Genomic DNA, 18608 nt, shown 5'->3' with positions numbered 1-18608 from the left:
TTTTGGTTGTTAAGGGCCATAGTTATCAAAGAGTTTGCATGTATATGTATTGCTTTACATGTACAACAGTGTTACACAGATGGTGTTCCAAAGTTCAGAAAATCCATAGGGGGTTAAAATTTGTTTGGGAGTACAGGCTCCCAAAAGATTACAGTTATTCAGACCATTATCTGAATTACTGCAAACAAAACAGAATTACTGCATTTGCTTTATTTTAGGGTGAAGGAAATGGGGAGGGGAAAGGAGCAGTCACTCTTTTCAGAAGCAGAGACTTTTTTTTCTCAAAATGTCTTCACATTGAGACAAAAAACAAACAAGTAATTGCTTGCAATTGTTCTGAAGCAAGTCTTTTTTTATTTTCAGAATTATGTACTGAAATAGGGTTACATTTTTATTTTTAGGAATTAATCCTTTCAAAATTATGTTTATTTATTTTTCAGTGTTTCTCCCAATCTCCAGGACATACCTGCTTCACCAAGTCTATTCAATATCTTGCCTTATTTTCACAAGACTGGGATTTGTTTACATTTTGGCTGCTCTTTGTTCACGTGGGGATTTGGTTTCTCTGGCTCGTTTGTTTGTTTTTATTTGAAACGAAGATGTTTTCTGTGTGTAATATTTTTAATATTCTGTGTAGTTCAGAACTTTTTAATACTTGTTGGAAAAGATTGATTTCATCTTGCTTTCTTTCTGGATCATTATTCACTCATTTATCTTTTCTTCATGAAGGTCCACTGATCTTTGCAGTTTGTTTTGTTTGCTTGAGGATGTAACAGAGTTTTTTGTTTTGTTACCTTTGGTATTCTGGACCAGATTTTGATTTTGTGCCTTTAGAAATTTGGAATGATTCCTTTGACTCAATGTAGTTAAATATTTCAGTGTATGACAGTCTTACTGAGAGCAGATTTTGATCTACTGTGTCTTACATCAGTATTTAGATCCATTTGAACAAGGGAAAGGAAACTATCACAACATTTATTATAAATAGGCTGAATCGCAGTAGCTCCACAGAAATTAGATTTGTATAGTAACCAAATAAATTATAGAAATGTAAAGCACATCCTGATCAGGTATGGATGGTTGTCCCAGTATCTCTTTTCACTGTGCCTTTGATGGTAATTAGTAAAAAAGTGGATTTTTTTTTTCTTTTTTCTGTGTATCATTCCCATTTGAATATTTAATGCTATGAATGTGCTAAGGCTCAGCTGCTTTGATTTAATGCACACTTAAGATTATGCAGTGCTTAAATCCTGTCTCTTAGGATATTACTATTTTCTCCTCGTTTGTTACTGATACAGAAGAGTGCATATATACCTGCAGTAACATGCCAAACAGCATGACTTCACAGATGACACAATAATTATGAGTGAAGTCAGATCTGTTGGCGTTTTCCTTTTCACTCCTGAATGCTCCATGACAAGCACAGCAACATCACATTGAGTTACTTGTGTGCAGTTTGGCTAGGACCAGTGGAGGAAAGTTTTAAATCAAATCAACGGTAGAAAATAAAGTCTGGATTTTGGCTAGATTTCTTTACACAGTCCATTACAAAGCAGGTCTTTGCAACTGTGTGGTGAGCATGTGGGTATTCCATGCTGATGAATCATCAGGCTAGCCAAATACTGGACAGAATGAGCAATAATTGGCATTTGAGAGTGAAAGACAGGAAAACCTCACTCTTCCAATATTCTCCCCTTTTATCCACTGAAAGACATTTTCTAGGTATGCTTTTCAGAATTTTGACAGACTGAAGCTTAAATAAGGTCAGCTTGTTCAGCTTTCCTTCTTAGATTCCTGGCAATGCTTTGTACTGCTGAAGGCACATTTAAGGCCCTTATTATTCCCTTGACAGGTAATTTTCATGCAGAGGAATGGAAATTTTGAGTTTCAACTAATGATGTTTTCTCTCATTTCTCCATTGGAGAATATTCGTTCCATAAAATAGGCTAAGAATTCAGCATTTTACAGACACAAATTATCAAGATCCAGAGGTCAAGGCCATGAGCACAGAATTAGGTCCCTTGTACTACAACGGCTACCCACCTCCACTTCTTCAGTCACTTGATATCTTTTGTAGTAGCCACCCTAATGCTAGTACTGAAAACCACTTAAACACAATGAAAGAAAAATGGGAGGGAATCTCACTCTGTTCTAGTACAGAGAAAGCATGAGGGAATCTCTAGAGAACTTAGCTCCCTAAAATGCTTTGAAAATACTTTCCATTTGCTGAGGCAAGTCCTTTTCACTCTGTCTAGCTGCATCTTCTTCCTGAGGATGTGGGTGCCTCATGGGTTTATACCAAGCTAAGGTGCTTGTTCTTTCATCAGCTTCATCAGTAGTCTGGGACATTGCAGCTGATTCCATATTTTCACAGTGATCCTGTGCATGTTTATTACCTTCTCTTAATTTAAATGAAATATTCAACTACAATTTATTTTATGGTCGATACGCAGAGAGAGTTCTTTGAAAAAAATGAGAACACGTGATCAGAATGTGGGTTGCATGTATAGCTTAATTATTATTTTTGTTTTCAAATTTACAGTCATTTTTTCAATAGCTTGGTCTTCAGTTGGAAGCATGTCAAACTGTCATATATGAATAATACTACAGATGTATATGTTAAGATTTTGTCAAATGTAAAGATTAAATGAATTCTGTGATACTGCTGTTTAGATTTGTCAGCTCGTTTGCAATAAAATCAATGTGTTCATCTCAGATTCAGTGTAAAATTAGCCAATATTTAAAGTCCTAAATTAATTTTATAATAGACATGTTAAATGATCACTCACAGAATATTCTAAAACTCTGAAGACCTTTCCTGCAAATGCTGTCAAGGAGGAGATGTTTTGAAAAATGCAAGTGTACCTTTAAACATCCTTTGGAGAAAATCCAGCTGATAATTGCGGGAAGCTAAAATTTAAGATTTTAGAGACAGTTATATCTGTTAAAGACAAAGGAACAACATCGCCTTACAGTTGTGGAAGATCTGGCCTTGGGCACTTTCAATCAAAATGCTGACTTATCCTCTGGATAACAGATACTGAGAGAGAACATACTATAAATTACTACTTCCACTCTAACACATTATCTAAATGCATATGTTTCTGTACGTAACATCTATGGGGAACTAGAATGTTCTGTTATTAAATGTACACTGTGTATGGGTATGCAAAGTAGAACCCCTTAATTTCCAAACTAGTTTTAATACCATAGTTCTTTTCCTAATGGTAAAAATTAAATTTAATTGAAAATAAATGTTCCTAAAATTGCCATTATTTTATGCTCAGATGTTCTGCTCTTCCCATGAGTGTGCATGTACACAGGTTCCAGAGCATTACAAGCAGCTGTGACAGCATCAGTTGTGGTCCTCAAAGCAGACATTTTTTCTACTGTCCTACCATCAGTTTTTTGGTGATGCTGAGACTGAAATAAATTAATAAATAAGTAAAAGTGCACTCCAACAATGCTTCTCTGATAGTAACCATACAGATACAATGCCAGAAAATGATTTGAATCAATCTTTAATTTCAAGTTTTATTGACTTAATGGAATCATAGAAACAATGCTGTTGTGGACAGGAAAAGGAAAGTGCTGATGAATGTCAGGCTAATGGGATAAATTTAGTTTTCAGACATATCAACTTCACGCTAACTCTGATACCTCTTTAGATCATATAAAGTGGACAATTTCAGGGACTACAGGATGTGCTCAACTCTCATAAATCAATATAGTGCCTATTGAGCTATTGGAGCTTTGCTGATTTAGTTGAAGAGCTGGTCTGCTCCTCTATTAGCTGTGCATTCTCAAGAGTAAAGTTTTGCCAAGAAACAGTTAAAGCTGGAACTTTCGAAAAATCCTCAAAGTGCAGATGAAACAGTTCAGAAGGACGTGAGGCTAGAATCATTCCAAGAGTTTTCAGACCAGGAAGTTGTATTGAAGGAAGATCTTACAGTCTGTATTGATGCACATTTCATTTCTGGGTGGAGATTAATATCAAAGTGTTTATCTCAAAAAGCCATAAATGAGTTTAAGTCCTGGCTGTGTTAAAAAAAAAAAAGAGAGAGAGAGAGAAAACTGTCCTTTTTTTTTTTTTTTTTTTTTGTGCAAAATCATTTGAAATGGTAATGGAAAAGATCACTATAATTAATGGTCTCTCTTGGATCAAAAGGTTAAAGGAACCAAAGACATAAATTACTAACTACTGGCATACAGAACAGTGCTGTAAATAACATTTTAAAAGATAGAACAGGAGCATCATGGATTCATTTTTATGACTGATAGATGCTCATCATGATTTCTAATAACTTCAAATACAATTTTTTGCAACACACAATTGAATTTATTTTTTATTTTTTTTCTTAAGAAATTCTTGTGACAGTCCTACCTAAAGTAACTAGAGAACTGAATTATTATTAAGGACACACTTACTCAGATACTCAGCCTCTTATATACGTTGGCAGAAGTAATGCCCATCCATTTGTGGGCCCTTAAATTTCTAGGGCAAATAGTGCCATTTCATCTACATGTGTTCCGAAGAGAGAAAAAATTAGTTGTAAATGAAGAGTGATAGTTTATTCCTTTGCAATGAAGTCCTTGATAAAATCACTAGGGAAAATATTACCTTAAGCCAGGTGTTTTATGGCGTGTGTTATGTGGGAGTCCTTGTGTTATTTCCCATTGCTTAAATGCTCAAGAAAAGTTTGTTAGCTCAGCCTTCACGAGTGCCACTGGACATAGCTTTTATGTTCATCTAGGTGAAGTGATTAGAGATAATGCCTGATCTGATTTGCCATTAATTTATTCAGGGTTTGGAAATTAAGTTAAATTCCTCAAATTTCCTCCATATAGGCCAATAAGGAATGCTGTGTGCTGGTCTGTAGAGTGGTAAGCTTAAATGTTTGGAGCATACATAGATGGATGAAGGAAGCAGTTACATACTGGAGCTGTTATACTGTGTTTCACTAACAGATAAATAAGCATTTTATTTAACTCCTATACATAGACGTAATAATAATAATAATAATAATAATAATAATAATAAAGAGTAAATAAATAAATAGGTTTTAAAGGAAATGTAATAATCAACAACTCATTCGCAAAGGTGAGTTCTCTATGTTGATTTCTGTTTACATCATCTAGTCAGCTCAATGATTTTCCTTAGAAACCAATTTTCTAAATGAATAACAAACTTTGGCTATTAGCCAGGATCTGTGTCACTGGAGCAGTTATCTCTATTAATTTTGATGGTGCTTATGAATGTACATTTTTTTAAAGAAAAAATACTTTAAAAACACTTTAAATGAATGCAATTACCTAGAAAGAAATTGTACCTCGCTTGCATTTTAATGGCTGATAACTGCATTCTCTAATTACTGTTTTTTTATTATTATTTTTTAATTTTTATTTTTTGCATAATTGATGGAGATCTGTGTGATTAGCTTTTAGAGATATTATGCAGTTGTTACAATTCTGATTGCCTCTGGATGCATGATCTGCAGGTTCTATGTAATGAATGCAGAAGAGTACATTGCTTAAAACCTCCAGAACTACATAAAGGTTGGATTGCATGTGCTATTTGTTTAAGAAGAAATAATTATGCTGATTTCTTCCTGTAGAGCTTCTTAAAAATTGCTCTTTGACAATTTATTTTTTAGAAAGATAAAGAGCAATTTTATGAATTTAGAATATTCACTCAGAGAACTGCTGCTCCTAATCTACTTTGTTTTTCTCTAAGTAAAGATGTTTGTATCACCATTAGTTTTACACCTCTTCTTCAGAGAAAGAAAATATGTTTTCTAACTTTAAAGCTGTTAAGCTAACTATTTCAGTCTTTATTTTTTTCTGAGTTTTTCAGCCACAACTACAGTGGGATACTGGTTTTGGTGGCTGGGAAGAAGTTGTAAATAACTTGATGCTATCCTTTTCCTCATTGTTTGAGTCACTTAAAAAACTGTTAGACACTGACCCTTGCTAAAGGCATCTAATATGGTCCCTGTAGATACAAGATTGGCAATCAGCTTCCTTCTGCACTGACTGCTGTTTTCAGAGGCTGAACAGGAGAAATGGTATCCTAAAGCATATGTACTGCATAATTTTCCCAGTTAATCTTCCTTCTGGGAGATTTAAAGCAATTTTGGTCTCATCACTTCATATTCTTCAAAACTTTCTATTTTCTTCCATTTCACTGACTGGGATCTAAAGGGTGGTAATATTGACATGCTGAACATCAGAGAGGAGTAATTTTTTATTGTGTATTCTTGTTATTGTCTTATGGGGAAGAGGAGATGGTTCCTGCCTGCTTTGAACTCTGGTATTATGATAAAGGAAATTTCTTCACCAATAAAAGAAAATTTGTAGTGCTACTTTGAAAAATGTATTTCAATTACTAGTGCTTAAGTGGAACACACATGCCGGACCAGGACAAAAGTGTCTAGAGTGGCTTATATGTAAACAGAAAGCTAAATATGAGAAACAGTACCAGCAGAAGAGAATGAATACTGACAGGAAATTCTGACTTGTAATATTGATTTTTATAACTAGGAATCAAAAGTTAAGGGGGAATTCAAAACATATTTGAAAACTACAGTAGGAAAGAAAGTTTTAACAAGGATGTAATCTTTTAAGTTACAGGATTTAACCAAATTCCATCAAAAATTAGGAGAAGTAGATTAGTGGGTTTCTTGTCACTTCTTCTAAGTCATGTGCTATTGAAGAGACAGGCTATTGGTTTAGATACTCAAAAATACCCAGAGGACAAATCTTTCATCCTTAAGAAAGATCTTGAAATAAACAGATTAAGATGAAAAAAAAAAAAAAATGGAGAGGGAGAGAGGAAAGAAATCAAAGTTATCTCACTTTGCACTGAAATCTTTTTATGTAGGTCTAAGAGAGTGGTAACTTTATATACAGATTGCAAAGCTCCAAAGGAAACTGAACTTGGTGGAGAATCTGATCCCTGAAGTTAATCTCTGAAAAAAAAACCCAACCAACCAAACAAAAAACAAACAAACAAAACAAAAACAAAACCAACAACAACAAAAACACCTTTAATAAATGCAGATAATGACGAACAGGAAATCAGAACAGTCTTCTGGCTTTAATATCTTTCTTTTCAGATTTTTTTTTTAATTATTTTTTATTTTTTATTTCTTTGCTGTTGTCTCACAGATCTGTGTGCTGTCTCAGTCCTGGGGTTTAGCCTGAGGCTTTTTTGGGGGAAAGAAGTCCAACCCAGTCTCTTGTCATTGAGCAAAAGCAAACGTAAATTCCATATGTATATATTTTAAATATAGCTATCCTGAGGAGAGGAAATGTGTCTGAGTTCTGACCACTAAAGATCTTATTCCAAGGACAGATACTAAGAAGGGAAGAGTTTGTGATTAAAGTGAGCAGGGCAGTGGGTCTTGCTTCAGTTCAAGCTTCTGTCATATATCTCTTGCCTATGCTTAGGAAAACCATTACACTGTTTCTGAGCTGTCTATACCTCAAGGCACACATACACTCAGGGGAGGAAAATGTTTATTTTCTACCTATTTTTTTTTTTTTATCCATCTTTCATATATAGACTGAGTTAGGGCTTGCTTCTTTCAAGTGGCTTCACAGTGCCTAACGAAGCAGCCACTGGGATTGCTCTGTTCTCCTGTTTAATACCTCGAAAGAATACCAAAATCAAACATTTAAGAGAGAGAGAGAGAAAGAGAGAGAGAGAAAGACAGAAAGAGTAAAAACTCATTTGCCTGTCAGCCTGGCCTTAAAAAGAAGTAACATGAAGGGAAGAGTGAAATGAGGAAAATGGAATCTCATCTTTATTATCCTGTGAGCAACCTGTGAAAGTGCCAGCTAGTTTCACAGTATTTCATCTAGCTCTCAGATGTCTAGGGCAAGGCCTCTTTTGGGAGAACTTTGCTGGATTTTTCTATGCTGGTTTACTGGATGGAAAATTCCTCCTATTGACAACACAGTTTATCATCTTTGCTTCTTTATTCAACTAAAACTGAAACAAGGAAAAATACAGTCTTAGTTAATACTTATGTATTTTTTTTCTAGTGCTTCTGTTAGAAGGGAAAAGTAATTATTTGAGTCAAATGTGGTTTAGTGGCCAGCTTTATTTTTTTTCATATAGGCCACACTAAGCTGATCCAAAGATGGAAACTCCTCCCCATCAACCCAAGTTGATGCACCTGCAGTGCTATGTATAACTGACACAACATCACCAAAGATGTAAACTTCTGCTGCTGAAGATTTAATACACAGTTTCTGACACTGTGTTCTGATAGAGCTTGGAAACTCTTAAAACTGTCCTGTACTCTCCCTGAAAAAAGGAACAGTGTTATGGAGAGGGAGCTGACTTTAGATCCTATGCACTGAAATGTGCTGAAATGTTTTGAATTAGAAAATAAAACAAACCATGTATTTTAACACAGCACATAGTACTACTATTCACATGGTTCATTTTGAGGATGATGCCAGGTGAGTCATGAGGTGGTTTTGGTTTCTTATGTTCTGTAAAAATAAAGTGAAGACAGAACTTTTGTGTTCATATAAAGCAAACAAATAATGAAAACATGAACTTTTCAGTCGCATTTTTGTCAACTGAAACTCTCAGTAAAATTTGGAAGTAGGAGTTTTTTTTTTTTTTTTTTTTTTTAAATGAGCACTTATTACTGATTAATTACTTCTCCCATCAGTTTGCTTCTTATTATCTCCTAACTACTCCATGGAATCCTTCTGCTCTCCTTGCTGAAGAAGATCTGACTTCTACTAGCCAGCAATATAAAGCATACTTGTGCTGCTAGTATTATTAAAGCAGAGACACATCTTATGTTATGACTATTCCCTGGTGTCAGGAAAGCATGTGCCCTGGAAGTTATCTGTGGATAATCAGGAGAATTAGAGGAAAAGTAGAGAAACAGCAGTGAGGAGAGCCACAGCTATCATTCTTCATTTGAAACAGCCAGCTCCAACTTCTCTATTGTGCCTCCTCATGGAGGAATCAAATCACTCTTCTTCTCTCAGATATCATTCCATCAGGCTGGTAAGAACCACAGTCAACAAAAAGGAAAAAAAGTTAAAGCCCAAATACTGCTGCTTGGAAGTGTGTTTGTGGTCAGACATACTGCTTAGTCTGTGTGGAAAGAAGAGTGTAGAGAGATGGTAAACAGTGCATGCAGCCTTCATCCTTGGCTTGAATGAACTTGCATCTCTAGGAGGCTGTCTTTCACAGTCATTTTCCTGGTGTGTCCCTCCATTCTGCCTCAAAGAAAACTCCTGCTATGTTAGCATTTATGTCTGCTTCTGCAGCCCAGTTGATGCCAAGTGCCTCAGGTCTTCCAGCTTGCTGTGTATTATTCCAGGCTGGTTACAGTGTTCATCTCCTATGGCTTTTGTTTAAACCACCTCCACCACAAACTGCAGAGAGCACAGCTGTGAGGATAACGTGATCTGCTGAAAAATGCTAATGGTAGACTACTAGGCTCAGTATAGAGACTGGAGACAGGCCCTCTTAAAAACAATGCCAATATTTTAATTATAAACTAAAGATTAGCAAAGAAGGGTAGACAGATTTACTCCTACTCACCTGTAATTGAGAATGTAAATACTAATTAGCTGGTGTTGATTTCCCAAAGGTAAGTGTTTGCCTACCTGTGGCTGCATGTGGCTGATGCAGCTGGTGGAGAGAGACAGGCTATGGCTGCTGGCAGCATACCTATGCAGCTCATCAGATGGAGCTGTGGAGCAGCTTTGGTGGAAAATGGCTCAGAGGAAGCTTAATTAATTTTCTTAAAAATTATAATGAGTGAGGCAACAGGGGAAAGTTTTGGAGCATTCAATGAGATTCAGAATGTTACTTAAATTATTTATTTTAAAACCTGCTTTTAAGGGGCCTTCATGAGAAGGTGGATGCTGGCCTGGTGGTTCTGAGGATCCCACCCTGTGCAGTAATCTGTCTCCAGCAGCAAGCAGTGGTAGGTGCTGAAGAGCTCTCTTTCACAAGACCTGGCTGCTCCAACGTGCCTGACAGACATGCAGCACAGGTCTGACCACTCAGTATATAGGCATGAAGAGAGGACGACCCTTGTCAGGTACACTGACTCTGTGGCACTGGGGTTAACAGCTGTGGATTGCTGTAAGATCCTCATTTGTTTGTGGGTGTTTAGGGAGAAACTCTGTGAAGACTTTCAGCATCTGTTCTTAGCTAGAAGGGTGTAGGTCACCCTTATATCCAAATAAGAAAACAATTTCAGAGATTATCATAATTTCAGCATTATGCAGAAGTCCACATTTCTGAAGAATTCAGCTAGTCAATGTTCTGCACCTGCTGTTGTTTCCTGAAGGAATAAATTGCTATTGTGGATGTATAATGCCTTCAGCTCTCTAAAAGCAAACACGATGCTGTGCCATAAATCTGCAGCCTGCAGTTGGGACTGGTAGAACCATGGCTTACAAATTCAAAGGGGAAGAGCTGTGTTAGGAATTCTGCTGTTGTAATTTTAACATATTTCCAGGCTCTTTTTTTTTTCTTTTTTTTTCTTTTTTTTTTTTTTCCCAGAATTTTTTTTTTGATGTGATTGAAGGATTTTGGAATGGAGAGGGAGTTAGGAACGAGGGCAGTGAGGGTGCTAGCGTTTGATGGATTCTGGGCTCTGCTTGGGTGGGTCATTTCACTGAATTTAATACAGTTATCCTCAGAAATGCACACATTTTACCCTTCAGGTTGAGCAGTTATAAAATATGAGGAAGGCTGGATTAAACTGGGTTAGCAACAACAACAAAAAAAAATTACACAACTTTGCTAGTGTTCAGCACACAGGCATTACACAACCTTCTACCTCTCCAGTGTTTAGTAGTTATTTATTTGAAATCATTTTATGCCCAAGGTTAAGATTCTATTTAATGACAACAAAATGTAGAAAATGTGAACTCTAGACACAAGAGATTTGAGAATAAATGTAGCTGTAACGGCTAGATTTATTCTCTCCTTCCCTTCCTCACCTTCCCCCTTTATTTTTTCCACAGAAGCTAAACAGCACTCCTTATTCTCCTTTCAGTTTTTATAGAATATGCTGTGATGGATCATGTCACATCTACTTAAGCAGCAGCACAGTGAAACAGCATTTCAATAATTGTTAAAACTGCACAGAATAATATGCTGTGACTGCTACTGGATATATCTTATCCATGAGCATGTAAAAATATGAATATCATGGTCCATAAATATTTATCTGGGGGAAAAATTCTGACAACAGAAGTTTTCTTAATCTAGCAGGCTTCATAATAATATTCATCTCTGGAAAAATTCAGATAAGAAATACTGCATTTTTTTAATTATTATTATTTAATAGAAGCTGTAATTTATCACTAGAACAATTTGTCCAAGGGATGTTCTGGCTTCTCTGTCACATGGAGTTTTAAAATCAAGATTAAAATGTCAGCCTAAAAGATTTGCTGTAATCAGCTAGAGGTTATTGGACTTGATGCCATAATTAATAGGCAAACTTCTCTGACAGTAGTAAATGGGAAATTTGGTTAAAAGACTCCATCTCTTCCGTTCGACCTTACCACAACTGACTTTATGGTATCAGTCAGAGTGAGTTTATAAGTAATATAGAGATACTTGAAAGGAGTTAAGCAATGGACAGGAGTTTCTTTGACATATGGAGTGGGCAAGGTCTTGGGCAAGCTTCTCTAGATGACCCTGCTCTGAGTGGTGGATTTGGACTGGATGATCTCCAGAGGTCCCATCTCACCTGAGCTATTCTGGTGGTCCTATAGTACCAGAGCATTTTTCCCAAGCCCAAGTAATCTTCAACCTTTGGGACTAGCAGACATGTGCTCATCCTCAAACTGAGTGGAACTGGGGATGTTGTACAGATCTCTTTAACAAGGACCCTCAGACTACTCATTGATGCTCACTGTTTTCCAAACAGCAGTTTGACAGCCTGTTAATAACCTGTGATGCCATTAAGCAGGCATGTAAAACACACTCTTTGTCTATCTGACCATTTCTGTCACTTAGTCATTGTTTACCCTTTATTACAAATTATAACTATGATTACTTATGTACTGGGTTTACATGGCAAGGCTTCGGTAGAGGGGGGCTGCAGGGGTGGCATTTCTGAGAACAGTCCAGCAGCTGCCCCATGCTAGATAAGGGCCAGTTTCAGCTGGCTCCACAGGGACCTGCCACTGGCCAGAGCCAAGCCAATAAGCAATACTGTACACCTCTGTGAGAGCAAATTTAAGAAAGGGAAAAAAAAATGCTGCACAACAACAGCTGGGAAATACAAGTGTGACTTGCAGACAGCAATGTCAGTACAGAAAGAGCACAGAAGGTGCTCCAGGCACGGAGCAGCAGTTCCCCTGCGGCCTGTGGAGAGGCCCCTGGTGGAGCAGGCTGTCCCCCTGCAGCCCATGGGTCCCACACGGAGCAGATCTCCACGCTGCAGCCCGTGGAGGAGCCCACGTGGAGCAGGTGGATGTGGCCTGGAGGAGGCTGCGGCCCATGGAGAGCCCCCGCAGGAGCAGGCCCCGGGCCGGAGCTGCAGCCCGTGGAGAGGAGCCCACGCAGGAGCAGGGGTCTGGGGGGAGCTGCCGCCCGTGGGGGGCCCGTGCTGGGGCAGTTTGCTCCTGGCAGACTGTCCCCATATTACAGACCCATGTTGGAGCAGTTCTTGAAGAGCTGCTGCCTGTGGGCAGCCCCCGCAGGATCAATTTGGGAAGGACGGCATCCCGTGGGAGGGACCCCACGTGGAGCAGGGGCAGAGAATGACTGTGAAGGAGCAGCAGAGATGAAGCGCCAGGGACTGACCATAGCCCCCATTCCTCATTCCCCTGTGCTGCTCAGGGGGAGGACATGGAAGAGGGTGGATGGGAGGAAGGTGTTTTTTGTTTGTTTTTAGTTTCTCGCTGCTCTAGCTTGTTAGCAATAGGTAATAAATCACATTAATCTTCCTATGCTGTCTGTTTTGACTGTGATGACAATTGTTGAGTGATCTTCATCCTTATCAAAGAGCTCAACCTTTGAGCTCTTTTCATCATATTTTTGCCCCTTTTATTCTTTGAGGAATGGGAGTTAGAGAGTGGTTGCGGTGGAGCTCAAGCTACCCAGCTGAGTAAAACCAACCAAAACTTTTTTAAAGAAAATAGCTTCTCCCTGTTCCTCAACAAGTGAATAGGTGCAGCAATAAACGTACTAGGAAAATGGTGGAACAGATGAGAAGATGAGGAGGTAATAACAGAGGTCCCATCCAGCTCTGACAGACTTAATGCAGGATTTATCTGATCAACTGATACTGTTTTGGTCTGTTTGTGGGTTTCAGTCCCTCATTGGTCATGGGAAGAATGAGAGCTGTGCAGATTCTTTTGCACTGAGCTCCTGGGCTGCTGTGTAGTGTTATGTCTCCCCTTCAAAGGTGCACAGCCTGTGACCAATGAGCACTAGAGGTGCAGAGCACAGCACATGGTCTAGTTGGTTGATGTTTAAACACATTGGAATGCCACACTCCCCTGAGGCCACAACACTGAGGCCCCTATACCTAATTACTCTCCAGAGCAATTGGAGCAATTGGCTGCCTAGCTGCTTCAATGCTGGTATGAGACTCCCAGCAAGCAGCAGAAAGCAGGTTGTTTTGCTCTGGCAGCTACCTAGAGCGTTGAAATGGAAGTTCATTTAATTCTGCACTGGTTTACTGAAGGCAGTCTCCAAAGATTTATTGGTTTCACAAAATTTCTCTTTCAGCTTCATCCCTCAGTAACAGTCAAAGATCTTCTAGGCCCCTTAAATAAAATATATCTTCTCTATAATTCTTCGCTGTCCCCTAAAAAGAGGTAGGAACAAGCATATTCCTGATGCAATACTTTTTATGCCACAGGTATTGTTACCAGGCAACAATCACATGCAGCTTTGGCAGAACACAGTTCTTCAGCCACTAACCCTTCAAACACCTCAACCAAGATATGCCTGCAGAAAACATCAGAGATCCCAGTGAAACAAGGCAGTAACAAAGATTTTAAAAATTAAAAAAATTCAATTTTCAAAAATATTGGCCACAAACAAGTGATGCTTATTTGCATGTGAAGGTTAATTTTATCTGTTGCTGAAGGGAGGCATCCCAGATTCTCAGAATATCAGTAGTCTTAATATTTTGATTATGGCAGGTTCAGTGCAATTATATGAAATTGGAAAAATGTTTCTAGCTTCCATCCCCAGATAGAATAAAGTGAGAGCTGAGTAACTTGCCAGATCCAACAAAACTCTCTCCAGTCAAGCACTGTACGTAGTCATTTGTGTCAGCAAAAAAAAAAATGGTCTAAAATTATCTTACTTTACAATGACAACATGGAAAGGTCTTCCTTGTCACAGCCATTAGAATAAAATCTGTTAGTATCTTGCACAGCTTCCAGATTTGTGGCTGTCAGGGTTTTTGGAGTCTATGATGCTTAGTGTATAAGCAAAGGTGAAAGATCAATGGCTTTAACTCAGTGCTGTTCAGTTGGCTGCAGTCAGTTGACATCTACTGGGGATTTGTAGGGTATCCACATATATGCCCAGTGGATTAACATAGCAGAAAACAAGGTAGTTGGAAAAACAAATCACAGTAGATTTGTTGGGGATTAGACAGTGACATTCCTAGTGGAGAACATGAAAATCAGCCAAAATAGGCCACTCAGGTCAGAAGTTTCAAAACAGGTTCCTACCACCTAAACAGAGGCAATTTCCCTCTAATCAGCCCTCCCCTTTTCTTCTCTGCTGGCCAGAGGAGTTGACATTCTAGAGAAAAACAGCTTGATTCCTCACACAAAAAGGTCTTATAGTCTGTTAAACCTCCTCATGGTCCATAAATAGAAACAGGAGCAAGAGACCTTTGAAAATGTCCCTGTAGCTATATTTAGTTATATTCACCAGGAAAAAAATAGTGGTGGAAGACGGAAGGTAGATAATGAAGCTACTAGTACTCAGTCATATATTTGCTCAATACTGGTATCTGTGCAAATGTTATGATGTGCATCTATAAATTATAGTGTACAGAATCTTGCATAGACAAAGTCCAAGTTTGTTCTTTCACATGCAAATATATACCCAAGAGTCAAGAACAGCTGTGCCTAAGGTCCATATGACAGCTATGTGATTGAAATGGGTTGACAAGCCCAGTACCCCAGATGCTATATGTGCAATGTTCAAAGGTGTTTGAAGGCTTCATAGCACATTAAAAGGCCAGAAGATTAACACTGACCAAATGAATGACTCAAAGGCATACATTTCTCTTTCTCTTTGATTTCTTGAAGACGATTCCAGGTAGGAAGTTTCTAAGGAATAATCTAGATTACAAAATGAACCAATCCTCACAAAGCAAGACATTTTAAATGTATTTCAATTTTGCATTTTGTGGGGAGAAAGAATTTTTGAGTAGCTAACTCTATTTTGATTTTTCACACAGAATTTTTTTGAATAGCCTTTCAGCGAATCTAAAAGGGCAGGAAGCAAACTCTGCATTCTATTTCCTTCAGCATTTTTATGGTTCTAGGGCCTGTCTCCTGTCATCATATATCATGCCTTAACGTGTGATTTGCACTCTGTTTGTGGAGCCTGGATTTTTGAGACTTCATGCTACAATTTTTTATTGTCTGTTAATAAACATTTACAATGAAATCAATGTAACAGTACAAATAACCATGATCAAAATGAGTCTCCTGTTTTTTCAGGATCATATTGTAGCAGGGTCACATAATGATAAATGTGTTGATATAGAAGTTTGCCAGAACTTTCTTCAGTGCTTTCATTCTTGGCAAGACATGTTCCCATATTTTATTTAAAACCTCACAAATTTTTGAATTTCTTCCTGGTGATATGCCAGGGTTCCCGGTTGCCAAAACAAACAAAGCAGATGACAAAATTGTCTAATTCTTTTCTATTTCTTTCATTACATTCTGGCTTATTCACATAGCAAGGCTATAGATTTTGTCTCTCAATTCAATACTAAATCTATTATTTCAAATCTGATTCTTCATGCAGAAATACCTGCTTCTAAGAGCTTATCCCATGGCATTAAAATTCATACAAAATATTATTTAAAAGGTGGACCACTGACAAGTTGAGTGTTTCTTTGAAGAATTGTCTTATTTTAAAATGATTTACGGTAGCACTGATGCATACTAATCTGGACACTGTGCTGTTCCTGCTCATTATTGCAAGCAGGGCCATAAAACTCAGCTAATAAAATGTTCTTCTGTACAGATGAAATACTGGAAAAGTCCGTCCGTCCTTTCTTTCTTTCTTTCTCTCTCTCTCTCTCTCTTTCTCTCTCTCTCTCTCTCTTCCTTCCTTCCTTCCCTTCCCTTCCATTCCTTTCCTTCCTTCCTTTTCTTTTTGTCTATCAGTCCTAAAACTATACAGTGCTTGAATATCGTTACTATTAATTTCTTTTCTTTTTTTTTTTTTTTTAATAATTTGTTTTCCCCGAGTTCAGATCAAGTCACTTTTTAAAATAGTTTTTACTAATTTCTCTGGAGCCATTATTAAAATATTGTAATATACACTTATTGATTGCATGTTGTGGCTGTATGTAGAAGCAAAAAAATTGAGACCCAATAAAAATACTTCTGAAGCTAAAGAGAACTGGATTAGAATATCAGGCCCCAGTGTCCTAAAGAATTTACGAGCTGATAATTTTTAATTTATGAGTTTACTTGGTACCTGCATGCCTTTATCTTTGGATGGCATTGGATGCCAATGTACCAGGAGATTACATTCATTCTACAGTATTTGAATTAAGCTCTCCTGCCAATTACCATCAAAGTGAAAAAAAAACACCCACAAACACGCCTAGTCCTCATTATGAGTGGCCAGATTTCACAAGTAGATCAAAGCATTTTTTTCTGAGTTTAGTACACAGAAATTACTATCATTGTAGTATTTAGACAGCCTAATCAAATTAGGTCTTTGTTATGGTGTTACATAAATTTGTGCACATTCTGAATTGGAAAATCTTTTAATATTGAAAATTTGTTTTTATTTACATGTTTTGGGAAAGGTATTTAAAACTTTTTTTTCACAGTTTTTGTAAAAAATGTGTGTGTCCATGTTACATATGGATAAGGGTCCAGGTTAACAAGGACTTGTTTATTTTCATAGGGTTCCTCTTCGATTTGACTTCAGTGAGTTCAACAGTGATGTGATAGCTTTCCCCATGAATAAGGACACCACCAACATCAGCCTCCAGGTTTTCCTGTGGAGCTTTGTATTTGATATTCTTTCTTCTGCAAAGTTAATGTAAAGAATGTCCATGTCCACTCAGCACAGTTTTGCCATCCAGCATCTCAGGTCTTGTTGCAGTTAATGGAATGGTAATCTGATATATCACTTTCTGTTTCCTTTTAGAATACATGCTTCACAGCTTGTCAAGTATAATAAAGATATGACATGTGCAATAACCTTTTCTTTCTTTGTGAATAAAAATGTGTTATAATAAAATAGGCTGGCAGAGTTCCATCAGCCAGAACACTTTCACAAGTAACTTGCTTCATTTAAAAAAGAAGTGGAGGAGGAAAAAAAATCAGTTTTTGGAACCAACAACAAACAGGGTCTCGCAACACACGCACACACAAAATATATGATTTAAAGCAATACTACATCTGTTTATAAATTAATTATCTAATTTGTATTTTAGATTCTTTCTTAATTAATTTCTGAGTATTCTGGGACACGCTCCACTGTACTGCATTAAAATGTGGTTAACTCTGTAGGCACCAATCAGATACCAAGAAAAGCAAAGAAAACTTCCTGGAGAGCTCCATCTCCAGAGAGTCTCTGTTCTGTACAACTTTCAACTTTTTGGTTTTCCAGCAACACACAAATGAAGATAAAATACATGCCTGTCACTTTAAACAATGAGAAAAGTTTATTTATGTATTTTTCATGCATACATTGCTATACTGTCTTGTTTTACTAGAGGAGATTTTATCAACATCCGATGTTGTACCTGCTTTTGCCTTATTCTGATTAAAATAGTGGGAGAAAGAGATAAAAACACACAGTCTACTTCCAATGTTTTAGGTGCCTCTTTTGCATATGTGTTATGAGAAAAATAACCTCCTTTAGCTTTCTGTGAGTTCACTGGGAGGTTGGAACTCTAGTCACAAAGGTTATATCTCCTTTCAGAAGAACTAGTAAATAGGAATACTCTGATAATTGACTTTCTAGACTATATGAAATCACTGACCATGGCATTCCTGCAGATTTGCTCCCCAGAACAGTCACATCTTTTCCTTATTAAACTACTTCCTTCTCCTTTTGTTCCTTTCTTTACTCCTCTTGCTCTCTTTGTTTTCTATTACCACTCTTAGTCTTTAGTTACTAACACAGGAGAATTACCGAAGAGCAATTATAAACAGGGACAGAAATGACCCAAATTTCTGCAAGATATTTTTAGCTTTGTAATTGATGTTATTTTTCATTCTTGCAAGCACAATTCATAAGTGTCTATAGGCTTGCAAGTGGCTATAATAAGTACTTGCTAGTTTCTTGACACATAGCTTTAAGAATAATTGTCACAGGGGAGAAAAGAAAGAGTTATTTGATATATATAAATATTACAACAGAAAAAAATATC

The 18608-nt window shown here is 37.4% G+C and overlaps 1 long non-coding RNA gene across 1 annotated transcript; it reads left to right on the top strand.

Moving 5' to 3' along the window:
- The first annotated feature begins 9495 nt into the window (after positions 1-9495).
- LOC308195621 lies at positions 9496-17447 on the top strand. The gene is made up of 3 exons (XR_013951676.1): positions 9496-9626; positions 9881-10082; positions 17132-17447. It is a non-coding gene; the product is annotated as an uncharacterized lncRNA (long non-coding RNA).
- Positions 17448-18608: the final 1161 nt, after the last annotated feature.

The sequence above is a fragment of the Anser brachyrhynchus genome (genome assembly GCF_964034855.1).
Source record: "Anser brachyrhynchus genome assembly, chromosome: 1".
Classification (NCBI taxonomy): Eukaryota; Metazoa; Chordata; class Aves; order Anseriformes; family Anatidae; genus Anser; species Anser brachyrhynchus.
The sequence above is the reverse complement of the archived record's forward strand: the minus strand, read 5'-3'. Positions and strand labels throughout refer to the sequence as shown.